Below are 21,538 nucleotides of genomic sequence, written 5' to 3' on the forward strand. Positions count from 1 at the left end.
TCTTTTTAATTGATTTTTGTTTTAAACAAAACATCCACTGCTGGTAGTAATAATAAAATAAGTGTTTATTGATTTGAATTAATACAAAAGCTAAAATCTATAGATCATCCCCCACACAAGTGTATTTTTACGTTTGAGAAAATATGTGCACATTTAATGTATGTATTTTACAGTAATCTGTAAAAATAACTTTATAGTAAAATATTTAGAGATTTATAAAGACTTAGAATTGGGAATTGTATGGAAATCAGGTAAAATATTGGAATCGTTGTATCACTGATAGATATGCATGCATATGTGTTTGTGTGTGTATATATATATATATATATTGTGTGTATATATATTAAATCCCCGAAACAGTGTTTCATGGTAAACAACTGATGATCCCTTGAAAAATAAATTATTGGTATTATAATAAATTCGAGAGCGAGTTGATGCAGTGATTGCAGGTGATTAAATGACTTACTGACTAGATGGTTTTCTAACGAATGATAAAAAATAATTTTTTTGTATAGTTTTAAAGTTTAAAAACTTCAAAGACTATATATATATATGTGTGTGTGTATGTATGTACGCATACATATATATAATGTTGTGCCAAACAAGCTAATAAATAGACTACTTTTATCTTTCAATTTCTTAAAATTCTCATTTAATTCTACTTATACTGAAAGAGAAAAAAACGAGTGATAATAATATTTTTTTTTTACAACAAGACACACACACACACACATATATATATATATATATATATAATGCACTCTCCTGTAAATTTCGCCATATGAGCTTCCACCACAACACCGAAGTTGCTCAGAAATCCACACAAATTGTGGAGAACCAGCCACGCTTTTTGGTATTACTGCTAACCTTTGTCGGTGCAGATGACTGCCACAGGACAGAGCATACAGTAGACCGCAGTTTACTTCTCCTAGATGCATGTCTTAATGAAGACTGGGAGCACATCTCTTCCAGTGAATCGATGCGCCCTCCAGATACAAACCTGGAAATTTTTACGATTCAGCACAGTATATATAGCACCTAGTCTTCCCAAATGGTCACCCATCTGGTACTAGCCAGGCTCAACGTTGCTTTACTTCCGCGATCTGGCAAGAACTGTTGTGTAAACGTTATTGTGGCGTGTATATATATATACACATACACCTCACTGTATATTAAATTAATTCAATGTGTGTGACTTTGAAACTACACATTTCTGTTTTTTTCTTTTTGTTTTTTTTAGAAAATAAAACCAGGGATATACAAAGACCAAATATAAGCCAGAAAATCCCAACAAACCATGTAGGAAAACTGATATTTCGCCTTTTATTTTGACAGAAGCTTATTCATGAGTGTATATACAACCTCAAAACAGAATGTATTCATGCAGGATGCATTTCCTTGGATGCTGTTGACATGCCAACGATTATTCCAGTTTTTATTTTGTTGTTGTTCTTACCAATTCCTTGTGCTTTCTATCTGAATTTTACCCACGTTTTCTTTTTCATCTTTATCTTTTATCAACCTCTTTTTCCACAAGACACAACTTATTATTTATATTGAACCTTATTCGTCTTCATCTTATTTGCCTCCTTGAACGCTTTTATCTAATTCTTTTTTTCTTGCTGATGCACTGGCCACATTCCATTTGACCGCATCCCATATGAGTTATCTTTTCTTTCTTTCCCATACTTCTGCCTTCCTCATGCTGCTTTGTTTTTATTCTCTATTCTCTTTCTCTCCCTCTCCCTTCCTCTATCTTTCCCTCTCTCTCTCTCTCTCTCTCTCTCTCCCTCTCTCTCTCTCTCTCTCTTTCTCTCTCTCTCTCTCTCTCTCTCTCTCTCTCTCTCATATATATGAATCCCCCTGTATAAATGTATCCCGTTTTGGGGCTGTAATTCCAATCATGAATAAGCTTCCAATAAAAACAGAGGCGAAATATCGATTCTTCTTACATGGTTTCATTGTTGCAAACTTTTTCGCATATTTGGTCTTCTTTTATCCCTTGTCCAATTTTAACTTTTATATGCATTCTCTCAGATTTTCATATTTGTATAAAAATACTGAGTCAAGGAACAGTAAAAACATTTAACATTTTTTTTTTAATTAATTTCACAAAAGCTTCAATGATTACAACAAACATGTGAAATGCTTTGTTTTTTTCTTTTTTCTTTTACAAGATAATCGCCGAAAGCGCACGTAAAATTACAAATAAATATTCTGAGAATAGCACGATTACTGTTCTAGAATTCTCAAGTTAATTTAATCGGATTTTATAAAAGAAAACTTTCAATCTTTTTTTTTTTTTTTTTTTTTTGAAGAGTTATTTAAGATATTGGATGATTTTATAATATTTCAATCAGTTGTTGAAACCATCGACAAATGATGTAAGCCAATGATTGATTCTAAAGGTTAAGTGCTCAGACATATATAAGGTGTTCATTTTTGTAGAGTCGGCAAACTTTAAATCAAAATAAATCACAAAAATATTTTTATTATACAGATATATAGTTGATTCCAAAGATTAATTTTAACTTAAAGAAAATAGTTGTCAGTCTAAAGTTCGCCACCTCTAAAAAAGCACCATATATATATATATATATATATATATATATATATATATATATATAGGGTGATCCGAAAGTAACTCCCTATTCTAAAACAACTATATTATATTTTTGAAGTACAATTTCTCCAATTAATGAAAATGATAAGTATATTGCATGAACTTTTATTAAAAATTCAGTATGGGCACCACCATTCGCCACCAGCTTTTCAAGTCGACTATGAACCACATTAACTGATTTCACAAGAAACTCTTGCAGGGTGGAGCTAATAACTTCACATATTCTCCCTTCAAGATTAAAAACCAACTTCATATAACAGATCTGAAAAGAAAACAAAAGCAGAGATTTAATTATCACACATAAAGTGACAAACACACAAGAAAATTGGTAAACATATTACAGCATTTGAATAAATTATAGTTATTTTAGAATAGGGAGTTACTTTCGGATCACCATATATATATATATATATATATATATATATATATATATATATATATACACACACACACATAGTAGAACCCCGGGATACGGCATTAAAAATTAGTAACAAAATGCAGTACAATAATACACATGTATATAATCAAATATCATAAATAACACTGTAAGGCGAGGCAAATACTGTAACCAACTATCAGGAAAACATTATAATCCACATCGTAACCTGAAAAAAAACGTATCTTAGGGCCACCATATCCCGGGAATCTACTATATATTTATATATGATAGATCATAGTAATATCATACTATGATTTAATGTGAGTTTTGGAACAAAAATAAGATGTAATGACATTTTTAAAGCATAGTTTTGCTTTAGAAATCAGTTCTAAAAATTCTGAAATATAAGAAAAGAATTGTTTTCTATTGTTAAATACCCCATATATTTTCCGTTTTTTGTCTTTTTAAAAGATTCCAATGACCTTTTCAATGAAAAAAAATATATATACAAGGCTAATCTTTCCAATTCATTTTCTTTGTTTACGAAGAAACACTCTTATTTGTTATGTACATAAAAAAAGCATTGATCTCTCTCTCTCTCTCTCTCTCTTTCTCTCTCTTTCAGTTAATCATATATGTATATATTGTGTAGATATGAAAAATTCAGAACAATATATGAAAGCTCTGATTAATTTAACCGATTAATCATTGAGCTTATTTGTAACTGCAGCTTTGAAGCATATCATGGTCATTTAAAAATATCTATTCTCTATTAAAAGTAAATATAAATTAATCTCATTCTAAACATGTATTTGGAATATCTTTTAAAAAAAATCCTCACAATTTGTAGTTTTTATTTTCAAAAATGACATTTAATATGTAAAATTATTGAATACATATTTATTTGAGGCACCCCAACACCCATACACACACACATATATATATATATATACACACACACATATACATATATATATACACACACACACACACACACATATATATATGTATATATATATGAATCAAATAATATTTCGAAAAGTCAGTTATTGACCTTTTAAACATTTTTTCACTCATAATAAATATAATATATATGTATGTATGTATGTATGTATATAAAGATAGTGTACAATTATGTTAGAGCAGATTTTTATTTATACTGAATATAATACAATAATATATTGATTAGATATCTATACTGGCGGTTTTGGAGGTTATCAGGAAATTAAATCTGGAGTTAATACCACATTGACCACTGAAGGTAGGTAAGGTAGTACTCAACTCCAGTATTCTCCAAAACCGCTGATGTAGATGGTCAATCACTATATAATTCCCTAGTATTATGACTAATATATACAAATATCATTTATAGTGTTCAGATTCTTAAAGGGATGGGCATGTGAAATTCACTATTTATTTTTTTCTTGCTTTAAATTTTGTACAAACAAAATTTAAAGACTTCAGTTTAAAAATAAAACCCGAAAACATCAAAATCATGGCGCCATTTTTTTTTTTTTGTTTTTTTTTCTTCGATACCAGACGATCACCTCAATTTGATAATGAACGAATAAGATTTTGATGCTTTTGTTTTGGGACTTTTGCGTCATATATCACTTGTTTTCAGTCGGTAAGATAATTTTTATCGACTCTGAATCTTAAAGTAATGAATTTGCTTGGACTCTGACTTGTTGACTCCGACTCTGCATCCCTGGCATTAATTCAATTACATTTCTTGTTGCTATAGATAACTTAATTTTATACTATTAACTAGCAAACCGCTTGGCGTTGCTCGGTCGTAAAATATGCTTGAATGTGATATTTTAATTTTGTAATTATTAATATTATAGTCAATTCTCTGTTGATTACCCAATATATAGAAGTGATTTCAAAAGTTAGAAAAAAAAAATGACTTTGGTGCCATCAGCCAGATTCGAAACCAAAACATTTAGCTCTCTAGCAGTATTCGCTATCATCTGAGCTAACGAAACATGCATATCAAACTTGACAAATTAACACAGTTAAACGTATAAATATATATTTACGCATGCGTAGAGCATGCATATTATGTCAAACTACACCTGCCAAGCTCCAATTTTTCAATTTTTACCTTTTAGCAACTATTTTCCGACTAAAAACCAAATCGATATTATTCCACAGGTTTATTTACCTGTCTGGTCTGTAGATAAAAAAAAAATGACAGTAGTTTGTGTAGAGGTCGTTCTGCAGAAAGATAGAGCTAGAAATAAAGATTTACTGTAAATGCAGCTGCAGCTCTAAATGCAATGCAGGTATGCATAAAGTAGAAAATATACACAAATAGAACTGCGTAATATTGGATGATTAATTTCAGTTCACTAAGAAAACACAAAATACCGAATAGTGAATGAATAAAAGTCCGTTTTTAAAGGAACATGTCTTTTCTTTTTTTTTTTTTTCTTTCTTTTTTTAATCGCTCTGTGGTCGTGGTCGACTGAGTATATAAGAAAGTTAGGTCAGAACAAGGTCAAGTCATGTCATGTATAGAGATAACAATAGAATCAAAATTATTTCCACGTTAATTACTTTCAATTCTGATAGAAATCAATTATCTTCGGTGTATCGAATTAAAGCGAGAGAAAATGTTTTTAAAAAATTTAAGATACTTATTAGACAAAGCCTAAAAGAAGAAAATGAAGTTATAACAAGGGAGGTTACTTATCTGCTCCCAAGGGAGATAATTCGATTATCTAACTAAAAGTTAATGAGCACTAGCATCGACTAAATTATTGCTGGTTTGAATTTTTATAGACTTTATCTGTTTTTAACATTTGGGCCAAGATCACAGTGTAGTATCTGTTCTGATGCTACATTTCACCTTTTCTGTCCTCGGTTAGTGGAGTAGAAATCCTTCATGGAGATCTCCTTCATGACTGAGACAATTTTTATCTTTCTTCCTATCCGGAGTAGTACCCCTTTTTGGGGAGCTGAATTTCCCCACATTAAAAATCGACCTTGTGTCTAACTCTACTCTCGTAGGGAGGCTAGTAAATAGGAACACTATCTTTCACTTTACCCTTAAGGCGATTGATTCGGTGCTTAAGATTCGCCTTAAGAGAATTGCACTTATGAAGGAAAATAAAGGTAAAGAAAACACAGAAAAGACTGTACGTATGGTATACGTATCAGTTACGGAACAATTATGAAATATTCCCAAGTATTTAAAAAAAAAAATTTTTTTTTTTTTTTTTTTTGGTAACAAAAAAAAAAATTAAATGTTACTCGGTCTCGAAGAGAGAGAGAAAAATTAACAGCCATAGTAGAATGAAAGCGAAGCCGGACAAGGGCAGACAACGGATAAGTTTTTTAATAATGTTGGGAAAAAAATCAAATTATCCCCTCCCTCTTATTAACCTTTCCAGAAATACATGGATGTGACAAGTTATTGCTGAAAAGTGTAAAGTTTGATTTTCTTAAAAAAAAAAAAAAAAAAATAAACTACTTGATCAAATTGTGTGATGTTCATTCCATCACACGATAAAGAATTTTTCTTTATATTTGTTTATCGCCATAAGTGCAATTTTGAATAAATGCCGACGATTCTTAGAAGAATTCAAAGTACTTAATGCGTGAACAGTTATTTCATTAAAAATATGTCAAATGAAAAGAATCGGAACTTTGAATAAAAGGATCAATAGACAAAAACTGTATTTGGTTTTGAATCGAATTCAATTGCGTGTATCATCTTTTAAAAGCGGATCAAAATTTTGCAGTGGTTTCATACCTTGAGTGATCTTCAAACAAAGACATTACTGTGGATACTTATACATCATAGAGATGTGTTTAAGTCGTCTGATTGATCGCTCAAGGCATGAAACCACTGATCATGACTGATTAAATAATAAAAGAAAAGAACAGGTAATTTATCAAATTATTGTGTTATGTATTGATGATTTAAAACATTTTTCAAATCCTATTCCAAATAAAGAATATACACATATGTAGTATAGTTGTTTACAGCTGTTGCCAGGCAATGTTTATTTTAAGTCATATTTAAAAAAACTAAAAACAAACTGGATTATCATTAAAACAATATTTTTGTAAATACCCAGTTGAAATATGTGTGTGTGCGTGATGTTTGTGGGGAAAGAACCTCACAAAAATGTGAAAATTAAAGAAATGAAATTTGCCAGGCGGAGGTCAAATGACAGCATTATGAATATACATATGTAACATAATAGCCATTGCTTCATGTTTAAATTTTTAGCCTTGTAGCAAACATGTTTTCATAGCTCAGGCATTAATGTCAAAGGAAAAAGTAAATTGTAGATTAAACGTTTTGGTTTCGATTCACAGTGGTGGCACACGAGTAATTTTTTTTAATCATTGGGTTCAATATAATATAAGATAATAATAATCATTGGGTTCAATGTAATATAAGATAATTTTAAATGCGAAATTTGCATTAATCAAATTATCATATTTAAGCGTATTTTACGACCAGGCAATGCAGGGTGGCCTGCTAGTATATATATATATATATATATAAGAAATTGGTGAACTCTATATAACATTAACATACCTAGAAATCAATGATTCATAGCAAATGAGTTGTTAATGGCAGACTGGCTAAGAAGATAAATGTATATAACAATAATAAATAATCAAAATGTGATGACCCACAAAATCATATCAAAAATATTGATATTTTTCCTTTTAATAACTTTGAAGTTTCTGTTATTGAAATAAGTATCATATCACTCTATGATTTATTTAGGTATTTTTTAATTATTCATCATTGTTATAAATCTCTATCTGGAAGAATATCATACTTGTTTTGTGTCAGATCAGATCTTTTGGTTTCATTTTGTTCTGATTCCAAGAAGTTAGTATTTCATGTTTATATAAAATCAAATAATTACCATATATTTCGCCGTAGAAGACGACCCCTTAAAAATCATCTTTAAAAACCAATCAATGTTGCATAAGATACCGCATATTACAATCACTAGCCTAAGTTAAACAAACATGGTTTTGTGATTTAACAGTCCTCTTCTACAACTGATATATGATAAATTTATTAAAATTTGCTCCAATTTTGTAGCTCGTCTTATCTGACGGTCGCCTTTTCTGCCGAAATATACAATATGTTATCAAAGAGTAAACCTTTAACAAAGCAAAACTTATCAAGATGAGAAAAGCTCAACACTATCAAGGGGAGCAAAAACAATATTATAAAATGAAAGATGAGGAATAACAGTTATATATAACTTTATTATATGATCAGAAGGATAAGGAAAAATTAAGGGCAAATTTAAGGAAAAGAAAACTCTTTAGACAATGACATTTTAATGCTAAATGCTTCTCATCAAGAGAACAAAGGTCAGAATTATGCAAAAATAGAAATATATTTTTTTCTATATTTGTATTTCGCATAATTCTGGCCTTTCTTCGCTTCTGATGGGAAGCATTTAGCTTCGAAATATCATGGTCTAAAGATGTTTTTTTGTTTTTTTTAATTTTCCCTTAACTTTTCCTTATTCTTCTGTTGATATAATAAAGTTATATACAATTTTTCTTCGTCATCTTTCATTTAAATATATATTATATTGTATATATTTTTAATGAGTTGTTTTAGCTTGCACTGCCATGTATTAATTTTTTTGCAATTTTTTTTTTATCAGACATAGAAATGTTCTGAAAAATGTTTGTTTGATGTTTTTCTGTTTATTTTTGTTTGTTAGTTTTTTGTTGTTTTTATTGATATTTTTTTTTCTAATTCTTAAATTTAATTGAAATAAATAATAAAATACTCCTTCATAAAAAATTGTCGGAAATGCCATTAAAAAAAAATTGTTGTTCTCAATTTTTTTTATATTTTGTTTGTGTAAGTCAATTTGTGTGTAAACGTCCAGTAGAATTTATTGGAAAAATTGAAAAGGAGTAAAAAGATTCAACAAACACACCGATTACTGAATTTCAATCAACGTGGAGAAAAATATTTCACATTTATATTTGTTAAGGATTCAACGGGGAAAAAGGGATATTACAGACAAAAAAGAAAGTATTTATAAGGACATACATAGATGGTAAGAATGAAAACAAGAGTGCAGTGCAAAAGTAAGCATATTAATAGAAAGTCAAAGTGGAAGGAAGTATAAGCAGACAGGGGTCATAGGTTACTGGGATTCAAAAGCATCTACAAACATAATTTCAAAAATGCACTTGTTTGGCAAATGCTGGAATATAATCATAATTTTGATTTTGCTAAAACTGCAGTAGTCAAATATGCAGATAAAATTTGATACTTTATGGAATATGTTTTCTTTGTACACTCAATGCAAGTGTAATTTATGAGGTGCCTTCAATAATTTTCCAGATTTTTTTTTTGTATGGGTACTTTTATTCATAGCTTAGGGAATAACCAAAAATCACAAGGAGCAAGGTCTGTCTTGATGCCCGTCGGAGTCAAATAGTCTGTGACAAGGATAGAGTTGTTGAGACAAACTTTGCGCAAATCTTCCACATCTTCAGTTCCTCATGAATAATTATGTGTACAGTTCCCACACTGACATCAAACTATGTACTTATTGTCTCTATAGACACACAATGATCCTTATCCATGAATTTTTTTATTTGACCAATTAACTGTGATGTTCTAATTTCCTTACTCCTCCCACACCTCTCATCATCCCTTACACACTCTCTGGCCTCCTTGAATCTCCTATGCCACTCAAAACCTGATGCTTGATTCATGCAAGATGATCCAAAAGCAGTCTGAAGCATTCCATACGTTTCTGTGGTAGTTTTTTTTAAATTAAAGAGAACATTTTATTGCATATCGTTCTTCTAATTTGTCCTCACGTCCAGATTGCGTTTTTGAAATTTACAAGCTGTAACAACTGGGCTTTAGTGTAACTGCTATAGCTGTTCATTTGACCTGTTTGGTCATATTTTCATAAGATGTATAGCAATAACATACTGAATTTTCAAGAGTCTAATTTTAAATGCCTGTACAAAAAAAGTTTGGAAACTTATTAAAGACACTTCGTAGCTTGATATTGTTTTTGTTCAAATTCACACTCTTGTCTAAAACATTTTAATGTAAAATTAGCTTTGGTTAAGGTGCTTTGTAGTTGTTACTTATTTCACCCCATGCAGTCGCTTATATATTCTATTTAGCCTCTCTTTTCCAATTCGAACAGCCACATTTATTTTATTCATGTCACATCTGAGTTATTTGCTTCATATCTTTCAGATCATGAACTGCTTATCTTTCCTTCCGCTTTTCATTTTGTTGCTTATCTCCTAATCTTACATATATTACCGTCTTCTGCTCTTCAATTACTTTGACTCTTCTCTCCTATTGTCTCCTTATCCTTACACCCATCCCACCCCTTTGGATTCTTGTGTGTGTGTGTGTGTGTGTGTGTGTGTGTGTGTGTGTGTGGACAACTACTTTTACACACACTCTCTTATTAGCGTCCACCATTTCGAATTTTCTCTCCAGATATTTTGTTTTTATTTGTATCTGTTTCCTTCTCCCATGAACGGCATAATCACGTTTGACACACTGGTTCCCGTCAGATCACCAAAGTTAAGCAACTGAGCCTGGCCAATATCAGATGAGTGACCATTTGAGACTTCCAGGTTCTGTATGTGCGCTCCGCTTATCTTGGCATTGTTTCCAGTCGTCCTGGACTCAAACAGTGCTGATTCAGGAGAGGTGTGGTTGGAGATTGCGCAACCCTTGCCTCACAATTACACGCACAGCTGCCACTACAGGGGGTATACTTTGTCTTTCAAGACTGAACGGAGGCATCATTTCCTTCTCCCAAAGAAACCTTAATAAATATAAAGTGAAATATCGTCTTCTCTATGCATGTCTTTGTGTTGATTTCTATTTAAGGACACCATTTAATCTTTGTTCTTCCCTTCTCATTTTTTTTTTTTGTGTGTGTGTGTGTGTGTGTGTGTGTGCATATATATATGTCAGCAGCATTTACTTTCGGCAGGTTGAACTGGCTTCCCCTGGATGAGAAAGTTTCATGGGAATACCAAATTCAGAAGCTGTTCAGAGTCGCATGTATATCCTGATTAAGGGAAATGACGAGGTAAGGTTTCTGGCAATTCTTGCAGAGAGTTGTTTACACCCTCTTACATACAGCGCCTGGTGTTCTTAAATCATCACCCGTCTGGTACTGACTGGGCTCAATATTGTCTAACTTTGGTGATTTAATGAGAACCGATGTGTCAACATGATATATATAGCTATATTAAACAATTATACGGACAGACGAAGAGAAATATATCTATTTATTAATAGGATAAGTGTGTGTCACGCTTACATCCGAGTGACTGTCGTTTAATTGTTATGGACTTCCATTTCTTGTAATAAATAATTTCACCAAGAATTCTTCATAAGTTTTGGTTTCGGCTTCAATTTAAGCTGATACACCAAAGTCATATGGATTTTTTTGAAATCGCAATTTTATAATATATAAAAATTAAAAGAACATTTACTCTATAATAATATATACGAAATTTGCAAGAATTAAAATATCATATTTAAGCATAATTTATGATCGGGCTATGCTGGGCGTCCCTGCCAGCTTAGATAAATACTTTTGCAGTTTTAACAAAAGAGCTTCAATAATATTAGAGCGTCTCCATTTATGCTGAACATGTATAGAATGCCAACATCAATGCTTTATAAAACATTTTTATGCCATAACCCAATCAACTTATGTTAAGAACTGCTTCTGAGGAGAAAACATAGAATGTATGTCTACAGCTAAATCACAGTTTAATCTAAACATGACTATTCACAATAAACGCAACAAACAGGTCATCCAATTCATTTATTTAGGGCACAAACTGACTTTCTCTAGTGATCACGAGACGATATTGAAACACAAAATCGGCTGGGTTGGGCAGATTTCTTTTAAAAATATTTTTTTTATTACATTTTCTCTCCAAACAAGGCATATTGCCACTTTGTTGTAGGGGGCTACTATCAGGGATATGGGCATCAGGGGTACTGTGTTGGGAGTTAGGCAGTAAGATTTCAGTTCACGTTGCACTTGAAGTTCTGCATTTGGGGAAGCAAGGACCTGGAATGGAATTCCAGAGTCTAGCGGTTCTGGGGAAGAAACTACTGGAGTAGAAAGATCTTTTACATCTAGGGATCTCTACTGCATAGGGGTGGGATTTTGCTGCTTGTTGGGTTTGTCGAGGGTGTCTACGTCGTGGGGGCAGAAGTGTCTGCAGTTCGTCAGAGCATTCACTATTAAAATACTTGTACAACAGGCAGAGGGATGCAACGTTTCGTCGATGGGACAGAGGCTGAAGCTTAGATGCCAGTTTAGGGCCTATCAGATTTGCGACTCTCTTTTGAACCCTGTCAAGGAGCGAGAGACTAGTAGCCGATGCACTAGCCCAAATATGACAGCAATACTTCATACATGGGCGAATGGTTGCCTTATAGAGGTACAGGATACTTTCGGGTGTTAGTAGTTTTCTAGCACGGTAGAGAGAGGCCACCTTCCTCGCAGCGGCCCTGGCAATGCTCTCGATGTAATTGTTCCAGCTCATGTTTCCTGTGAACGTTAGGCCAAGGAGCTTGAAAGACGTACTCTCAGATAAAGAGTCGTTGGCCATTGCTATAGATGGTAGAGAAGGTTTCTTGTAATTATTGAATAGAACCAGTTTAGTCTTGGCGGCATTGAACGTGACCATCCATTTTTGTCCCCATTCCACTACTGATTGGTCATCCTCTAGTGTTTCTGCCATTACTTTAGATATATGTTCATATATTTTCCTGTCGTGCCTGCTATAGAGTGTGGTGTCATCAGCATATATACCCATCTCAGAGGCAATTTTGTCGGGGAGGTCATTTATGAATATCAGGAACAGTAGAGGTCCAAGGATAGATCCCTGGGGAACTCTCACATTTATATCATATTGTTTAGATGTATGACCGTCGAGGACAACCTGGATTTTTCTCTTATCTAAGAAGGATTTAATTATGTTAAGTATTCTACCAGTGATACCGTAAGATCTAATCTTCCTGAGGAGACCCTCATGCCATACCCTGTCAAAAGCCTTAGATATATCTAGAGCTACCGCTTTGCCCTCTCCTGCTTTGTCCAGTGAATTGTATATGCGTTCAGAGATTACAGTGAGGATGTCTGCTGTGGAACAGGCTTGTCTAAATCCATATTGTTGGTCGGTCAGAAGTTTAGCATCTGTAAGGTGCTGGACTAGAGCATGGTTAATTAAGGTCTCAAATATTTTGGCAAAAAGTAGGATGAGGCTAATAGGGCGATAATTTAATGGGTCAGTTCTTTTGCCAGAATTCTTGAATACTGGTACCACAGAAGCAGTTTTCCAACAGCCCGGAAAGCAAGATTCATTAAGGTATTTGTTGTAGAGTTTGGAGAGAACTGAAGCTACTTCGACTGAGAACTTTTTTAATAGCACAGCTGGGATGAGATCGGGTCCACATGCTTTTGAAGTGTCAAGGTTTTTTATGATAGCATGCACCTGAGCAGGGGTGATTTTCAGATCGTCTAGCGTGGCGTCTGTCTGCATAAGAAATTGGATAGGGGGTGGTTGGAAGGGTCCAGTGTGGAGTTTGAGGCAAACCGACTGGCAAGCATGTTAGTCTTTTCGGATGCTGAGCAAACAACCTCGTGATTGTTGGTTAGTGGGGGAATTGTTGATTGCCCATTATTTACTACACTGTTGTAGATTTTCCAGAAGTCACGAGTTCCTAGTTTTTGTGCTTCGATGCGTTTTTTAGTGATTTCCGTAAATTCCCTCTTAGCTGTCGCTATTTCTTTCTTAACGTTACTTCTAGCTTCTATGTACTTCTGTCTGTTTGAACTGGACTTATGTCGGTTAAACCTGCGGAATGCATGCTGCCTTTGAGCAATGGCAGTTGCACAAGTAAAAGTAAACCATTGGGGAGACTGGGGCTTGCTATAAAATTTCCGCATGGGAACATGTGCTTCAATTGCTGTTTTGAATCATTCAGTGGTCTCATTTGCGCACTGTTCAGCAGGAAGAGAAAAAATATTTCCCCATGGGGCATCTCTGATAAGATCTCTGATGGCTTGCCAGTCAGCCTTTTTATAATATCTCGTTGTTTTGAGCACTGGCTCTTCAGTTTTGGGTCTAGAGTTTAAGGCGATTTTGACCATTATCACTGCATGATCAGCGTTCCCGAGTAGGCTGTCAGCATTTGTTATACAATCCTCGGAAACTAATGTCAAAAACAGATCTAGAAGTGATGCGTGTTGTTCTTGCTGGTCAGGGAAATGGGTTGGAAACGTAACCATTTGTGAAAGGGAGTGAGATATAGCGAAGCTATGTGTTGAGCTACTTGCTGCATCTGTGTGAGTAGAGAATCCAAGCCAGTTTTTGTGGTGAACATTAAAGTCACCAAATACATGTACTTGTGCGCTAGTGTCGAGGGAGAGTGCTGTGTCTATGCTGTCAGAGACTTTGTTTATTATGGTGCAGTCCTGGGTTGAGGGAGATCGGTAGAGGAAATAAAAGTAGCTAATGTTATGTTGTATGTTTAGTCTAAGCACATAAAGGCTTGATCGTCCGTTTCTAGGTTTGTTTCTCTAGTCAGGGGGAGGGTGTTATGAATGTAGACTCCAAGTCTGTGCATATGTCTGTCAGAGTCCTTACGGCAGAGTGGGAGGTAGCCAGGCATGTTAAAGTAGTTAGAGGAGTGTAGGTTAGTCTTGCTTAGTGCTAAGATATCCGGAGTATTTGTTAGGAGAAATGCTTCAACATCAGCTTAATTAGTTCTAAGCCCACAGATGTTAGTGAATGCAAGCCTTAAGGGAGGAGGCAAGTTGGATTTGTTTGTCCTTAGGCCTGGTTTAAGCTTATTTTTTTTTTATTGTACTGTCATCATGTTTTTTAAAGAGTTTCAGTTAGGTAAGGGGAGGCTGAACAAGAGGTTATGCAGGGTATCAGACATGCAACACAAGTAGACCATTAGTTGACCTTTCTTCAACTAGGACTGTGGCCTCAGAAAAACCCATCGGGGATGAGTGCAGGGTCCCTTTCCATGCACGACATGGCACTACAAACATCCCGATATTATACAACTGTTGACGGAGCAGCCGCTCTAAGCACTACCAAAGAGTTAGGTTCCTGTACTACAAGTCGGAAACAGCGGCCAGGAACTGTCAATCCGGTACCCTCAGCCCATCAGAAGAAGGTCACCCCAATCTAATTGCACAGGCATGTGTGATACTCAAGCACTCCCAAGTGCCCAGTTTTGAGGGGTGGGATGTGTCGGGAGTGGGGAAACGGCATTCATTGCCCTAGACAAGAAATAAGATATACCACTAAGTGTTTTGTCAATTCACTGTCATAGTGTCTCTGCACCTGACTAATAGGCAAAGAAGGAGTATGGAAGCCGGGCGATAGACAGAGCCTATCTACTCCTTAAGCAGTTTAGATTTTCAAACTGGTAATTTGTTTGCGTCACCAGCTCTAGGAAGGTTTTCATCCAAGACTGGAGAGGCCTCCCTCCCCTTTGGTTTAGTTTCAGAGTTTTCCTTCTCCTAGACGGGTCATCTGGGAAGATCTACTAGGTTCATCAGCCCTGAGGGGGTTTGCTCCGCGCCTGGGTCCTAATCCAGATATTTCTGCAACCCCACGTGGTTAGCTAATGTTACAGGGTTAGTTTGTAGAGGTTATATATCTAATGAATAGTTACACTCCTCAAAGTGATTTAGGGACATGCAGTGGCAGCAGTTATGTGAGCAGGCTTGTTAGAAAGGCGTTAGTGTGGATTAAGACTTTTACCTTTAGATTTTTCCATTTTTTTAACTTTGTGTTAGTTTAGGTACAGGATAACGTTATAGTGTGAGTAGGTATTAGGAATTGAGCTAAGAATTTTGCCCAGTCACTGTATATTTAGATTTACGAGGGTTAAGTACAGTAAGGGTATAACTGGAGGTACATTTTAAGTCATGGCGTATTCCGTATGTATAATTAAGTAAATAGATATTTAGGCAAGTTTTTAGTAGATGCAAATAGATAGAAGTTTTGTTAGTGTGTTTCTACTATTGAAGGGAGATAATTTCAGTTTTCATTTAAGAGTCATCGAGCGTTTTGCACAACAGGGAGTATCGGATTTGGTTTAGTATTGTTCATTGCCAAACCATCTATGTTATGTAATGAAGATTGCTTTGCATCTAAGTGCATACTTTGGCTGGTAAGTACCAAACTGGATAGGAATGAACTCTAATGCATGTTAGAGGTAGAAATGTATAGATGTTTAGTGATGACTGTTAGGCGGTTAGCATGTGAAAGTTAGGAGCTGGAGGCTAAGGATTCCAATAAGGCATGTGTAATGTAGGGTTTTAGTGGCAGCTAGAGGGGGGGCGCAGAGTGTTAGCTTTCAAGGGTCGGGGTTATTTACTTACAGAATACAGTAAAGTTTCATTAGGATTTAGAGTTTCAATTATTGTTTTAGCTTGGGAGAAAGGAATAAAAATTTTACTTCTTTTCCCCTATTTTTGCACGCAGGTTAGACATAGACAGTCGTCTTAGAGGTAAAAAGAAACAATTATTTCATCATGATTCGGAATTCATATTTTTAGGCAGTCATTAAGGTTGGGGACAAAACATTGTATCTATTCAGAAAAAAGTCCTAGTGACGCAGCTAATATCACTGTAGATTTTAGTTACAATTATAGTAACAGTTATTTATAAGCTATATCCAGTGGTTTGGTAGAGATATCAACGAGGCCTCTTTATTAATACAAGCGAGCATATAGTAATTGTAGATATTAAGTATATTACTTAAATAAAGTTCTTCTGACTTTTGTGGTAGGAAAAATAAATCCATGTTTGTGCTAATTTTCGTAAATTTATAACAGCCTATTATAACATCAATACACAGTAAAACAGGCTGGATGTGTCCAAAAGCTATGTCATATCTCTGTATCATTGATAATAGTCTAAAAACTTGTATCATTTCCCTCTGTTGGTGATAGTAGTTCGAAAGTCATTGACAATAGTCTAACAGGCTATATAATCCCCCAAAATTAATAATCGTTTATATTATATGAACATACATCAAATGAGGGTGGGTGTGTATTATAATTGTATATCTAAAAAAAATTATGCATTTTAAGTAGAAACGCTAGTACATACTTACGTGGCATGTCGAAATTTATAAAAATTCCAAAAATTAGGTAAAATACCCAAATAATTACTAGTAAAAATAAGATCTAATATCGATTCGTCATTTCTAATTTGAAAGTGTGGTAAACAAGGGAGATAAGTCAGTTTGTCATACGGAATTCTATGACAAACTGACTTATCTTCCATAAGAGAAAAAAAATACTTATTTCGTTATTAAAAAAAACAAAAATAAAACTACTTTATTCGATATTTTTTTTACTTGTAATTATTTTTCTACGTGATTATTTTTGGGGATTTGAGGAAATATAAACTAATTTGGAAATGACACTTTATTATAATAATATTATAATTATAATATAATTACAATATAATATTATAATTATAATACTAATATTGTAATTATTTATTTTATTTAAAACGTATTTTTAGATAACTAATTATGATATACGAACACTCTAATAAGATATGTAGTGGTCATGAGAAATTGATACTAGATGATGTCAGGTTGTCACTTCTGCATTACACTGACGGCGCTATCGTTAAGGGCCGACATCCCCAATTTCTTCTTGGTCAAATAACATGGCAAATAAATAACAAACAAGATTTCTTTTTTTTTTTTTCGAACAGAAAAATATTCGAAAACCAAACATTGTTACATAAAAATATATCTATAAGTGTAAAAACATTTATTGAAAAATCTGCGTAAGGAAATATAATTTTAATAAAATAATTCTTAAATTAAAGCAACATTGAAAATTTTTAATTAAAGTAAAATTGGATTTTTTCCCGTACAATTTAATAATTTGGCACTTGTACAGTTTAGTCAAGACATTAAAAATGAAAATATCGAGAAAAAAAAAAGGTTATATTGTACGTATCCGTTTTAGACTGAAGATCTCCGAAAAAAAATTTCGTTTAATTTGATCGAGTAGTTTTTGTTTTTTTCACAACGGAAAAACACGTTCTTATGAGAGCACGTTGAAGTCAGCCATTGTGAAATTTGCTGAAGGTGAACAACTTGCCACGGGGAGATAACTCAATGTAAAATGCCGACACTCCCTTCCCATCTTTAATTCTAGCGTTTCTTCCTAAAAATCGAACCTTTTGCTCGGTATCATAACAAATTGTTTTTTCGCTGTAAAAAAAAATTACTTGATGAAATTAAGTGAAATTTTTTTTCGGAGAACTTAGTTTCATAACGGATACGTGAAATATAACCTTTTCGATATTTTCATTTTTTAATGACTAAACTGTACAAGTAGCAATAATTTTAATGAAACATTTTTTAAAATTAAAACATTAGATTTTATTTTTCGAAACATTTTTAATTAAGGTAAAATCGTCACTGTAACAAAATATATGTTATTGTTTTAATTTTTAAATCAATAAACAATTTGAATGCAGAGAAGCGCCACCTGGCGATAGTTTATTGGAACGCACCAAAAATGGTGCTGTCCGTGCAATGCAGAAGTGCCTTATATTCATTTGCTGCTGTCCAGTCGGTGATTCTTTTCTGGGACGCCAGGACGCCAGCTCGCCAAAAAGTACGCCACGGGCCAAATTTCATTCTGGCATAAAAACAACTTTATACAGAAAAAAAACCCTTATTTTTACACTTTTATCTCGCGAATAAACATGAAATTATATATTGAAACCCGCGTTTATTATTTTTAATATCCAAGAACGGAGTTGAAGTCAATGATTTCGATTTTAAAACAAAACTATTTTTTTTTTTGATAAACCTCTGTTTGGCGTACTCATAAGTTATTTTTTCTAAAGAATAAAATTGAATAAAGTTTATTTTTACAAGAATGTTTAGACATTTACCTAGCAAATAAGCATAAAATTATATAGGAAAAACCGCGTTTATTATTTTTGGGCGGTGATTCTTTTCTGGGACGCCAGGACGCCAGCTCGCTAAAAAGTACGCCACGGGCCAAATTTCATTCCGTCATAAAAACAACTTTCTACAGAAAAAAAAAAACTTATTTTGTACACTTTTATCTCGCGAATAAACATGAAATTATATATTAAAAACCGTGTTTATTATTTTTAATATCCAACAACGGAGTTGAAGTCAATGATTTCGATTTTAAAACAAAACTAATTTTTTTGATAAATCTCTGTTTGGCATACTCATGAATTATTTTTTTTAAAGAATAAAATTGAATAAAGTTTATTTTTACAAGAATCTTCAGACATTTACCTAGCAAATAAGCATAAAAATATATAGAAAAAACCGCGTTTATTATTTTTTAAAAATCCAAATTATGCAGAGTGTATGAAGTTGACTATTTTTTTTTCTTAAACGAAAGTGACTTTGAGAAAATTGTGCTTGGCGTACTCCTGAATTATTTTTTTCTAAAGAATAAAATTGAATAAAGTTTATTTTTACAAGAATGTTTAGACATTTACCTAGCGAATGAGCATGAAAATATATATGTAAAAGCGCATTTATTATTTTTTAAAAATCCAATTTTTACACCGCGTATGAAGTTGGCTTCCTTTTTTTTCTGCGTCCTGGCGTCCTGGCGTCCCAGAAAAGAATCACCCCTGTCCAGTTATTTAAAATATGAACCAATGAGTCAGACAAACTTCATTTACCTTTTTCCAGATCCATTCTTCACTGAGATATTCTTTGGTTAATTTCATTTTTGTTTTTATAAAGCTAAAAACATCTATTAAAAAAAAAAAAATTCGTTTCTTTATGTTGTAATATGTTATCTTAGGGACCTAACCATTAATTGCCCATGATGACCAAAAAATAGAATAAAATTTTTTTTTAACGGTGTCAGATTGTATGAAAAACTGCTGTGCTTGTCATTATTAGAACAAAAATCAAAAGTCGGAAAAAATGAATTTTCATTAAAAAATAACAAGCAAAAAAACAAGAACAATTGTATATATTTACTTTTTTTCATGTCAATTTCAACAAAAAGCAATGTTTTGTACTTAATCGTCATGACACAATTAGTTAAATATTACTGTATTATTATATGAATTTTGTACCTTGACAGGTGCATGCTATAGCAGTGTCAGAAATTTCGTGAAAATAGTGAATAATTCCACCCCATCTTTCCAAGCTTATAACTCATCGAAAAATGTAATTCAAGCCCTAATTTCTTTTTTCAATTAAAGGAGCAAGGACCAAGGTTTTATTAAAAAAAAAAAAAACAATGTGGTTTTTTTTTTTTTTTAAAAGGTTTTAAACTTCGGACTTTACAGGTAAATTTCTAAAAAAGCGATTTTTTGTTTTGTTTTAAATTTGAATATATTATTTATTGACCTTTTCTCTTCAATTTGTGATATATAAAACTCCACGACATAAATTAATTATTTACTTTTTAATAGACATTTCAAAATGAGAGGCGTGAATTATTCGACCCCCTATCTTTCTAAGCTTATAACTCCTCGAAAAATGTAATTCAAGCCCTAATTTTTTTTTCAATTAAAGGAGCAAGGACCAAGGTTTCATTAAAAAAAAAAAGACAAAAAAGAAACAATGTGTTCTTATAAAATAAGGTTTTAAACTTCGGACTTTACAGGTAAATTTCTAAAAAAGCGATTTTTTTTTGTTTTAAATTTGAATATATTATTTATTGACATTTTCTCTTCAATTTGTGATATATAAAACTCCACGACATAAATTAATTATTTACTTTTTAAGAGAAAGTTGAAAATGGGTGACACTTGGGGGGGCGTGAATTTAAAAAAAAACGTTTGTCTAAAATATTATATTCGGTTTATTGGAAAGAACATAAAATTTCACATTGACCCTGAAAATATCGTAAAAATAGAATCAATAGAAAAATTTTGATAGATTTTTAAAATTTAAAAATTGAAAAATATTGAGTTTAAAAATTGAAAAATATTGAGTTCGGAAAATTCATTACTGTTTAAAAAAAAAAAAAATTTTTTATTACTTTTAAAACAACTGTAATAGTTTATTTTGGAAGTATAATCCATAAAGAAAATAAATAACCCACTTTTAACAGAGAAATTACGAGATTTTTATATTGTATTCGCAGTTTCGTGTTAGGGGTGTCAAAAATTCCTACAAAAATTCTGATACTGCTCACTGCATGCATGATTTAGTGATATCCTCCATTAATTGTAACAAGACACACTAGAGTCACTTACCCTGATTTCATGCTGTTTATTTATGCATAACCACCCCCGCCCCCTCCACAATGTAAACAGAATTTTTGTGAAATATTAAACGGCATTCTACATTTTATTATGAAAATATATGTCAATTTAAAATGTCCGTCATATATTCATGCACCTTGTGACACGTCAAGTAATTACGCACGTCCGCGTGCGAATGGACATTTCAGTAAAAAATCGATCGCGCGTAGCGAGCGTACCTATTTACTATG

The sequence above is a fragment of the Euprymna scolopes genome, chromosome 22 (assembly GCF_053919585.1).
Source record: "Euprymna scolopes isolate OS-2025 chromosome 22, ASM5391958v1, whole genome shotgun sequence".
In the NCBI taxonomy this organism is placed as follows: Eukaryota; Metazoa; Mollusca; class Cephalopoda; order Sepiida; family Sepiolidae; genus Euprymna; species Euprymna scolopes.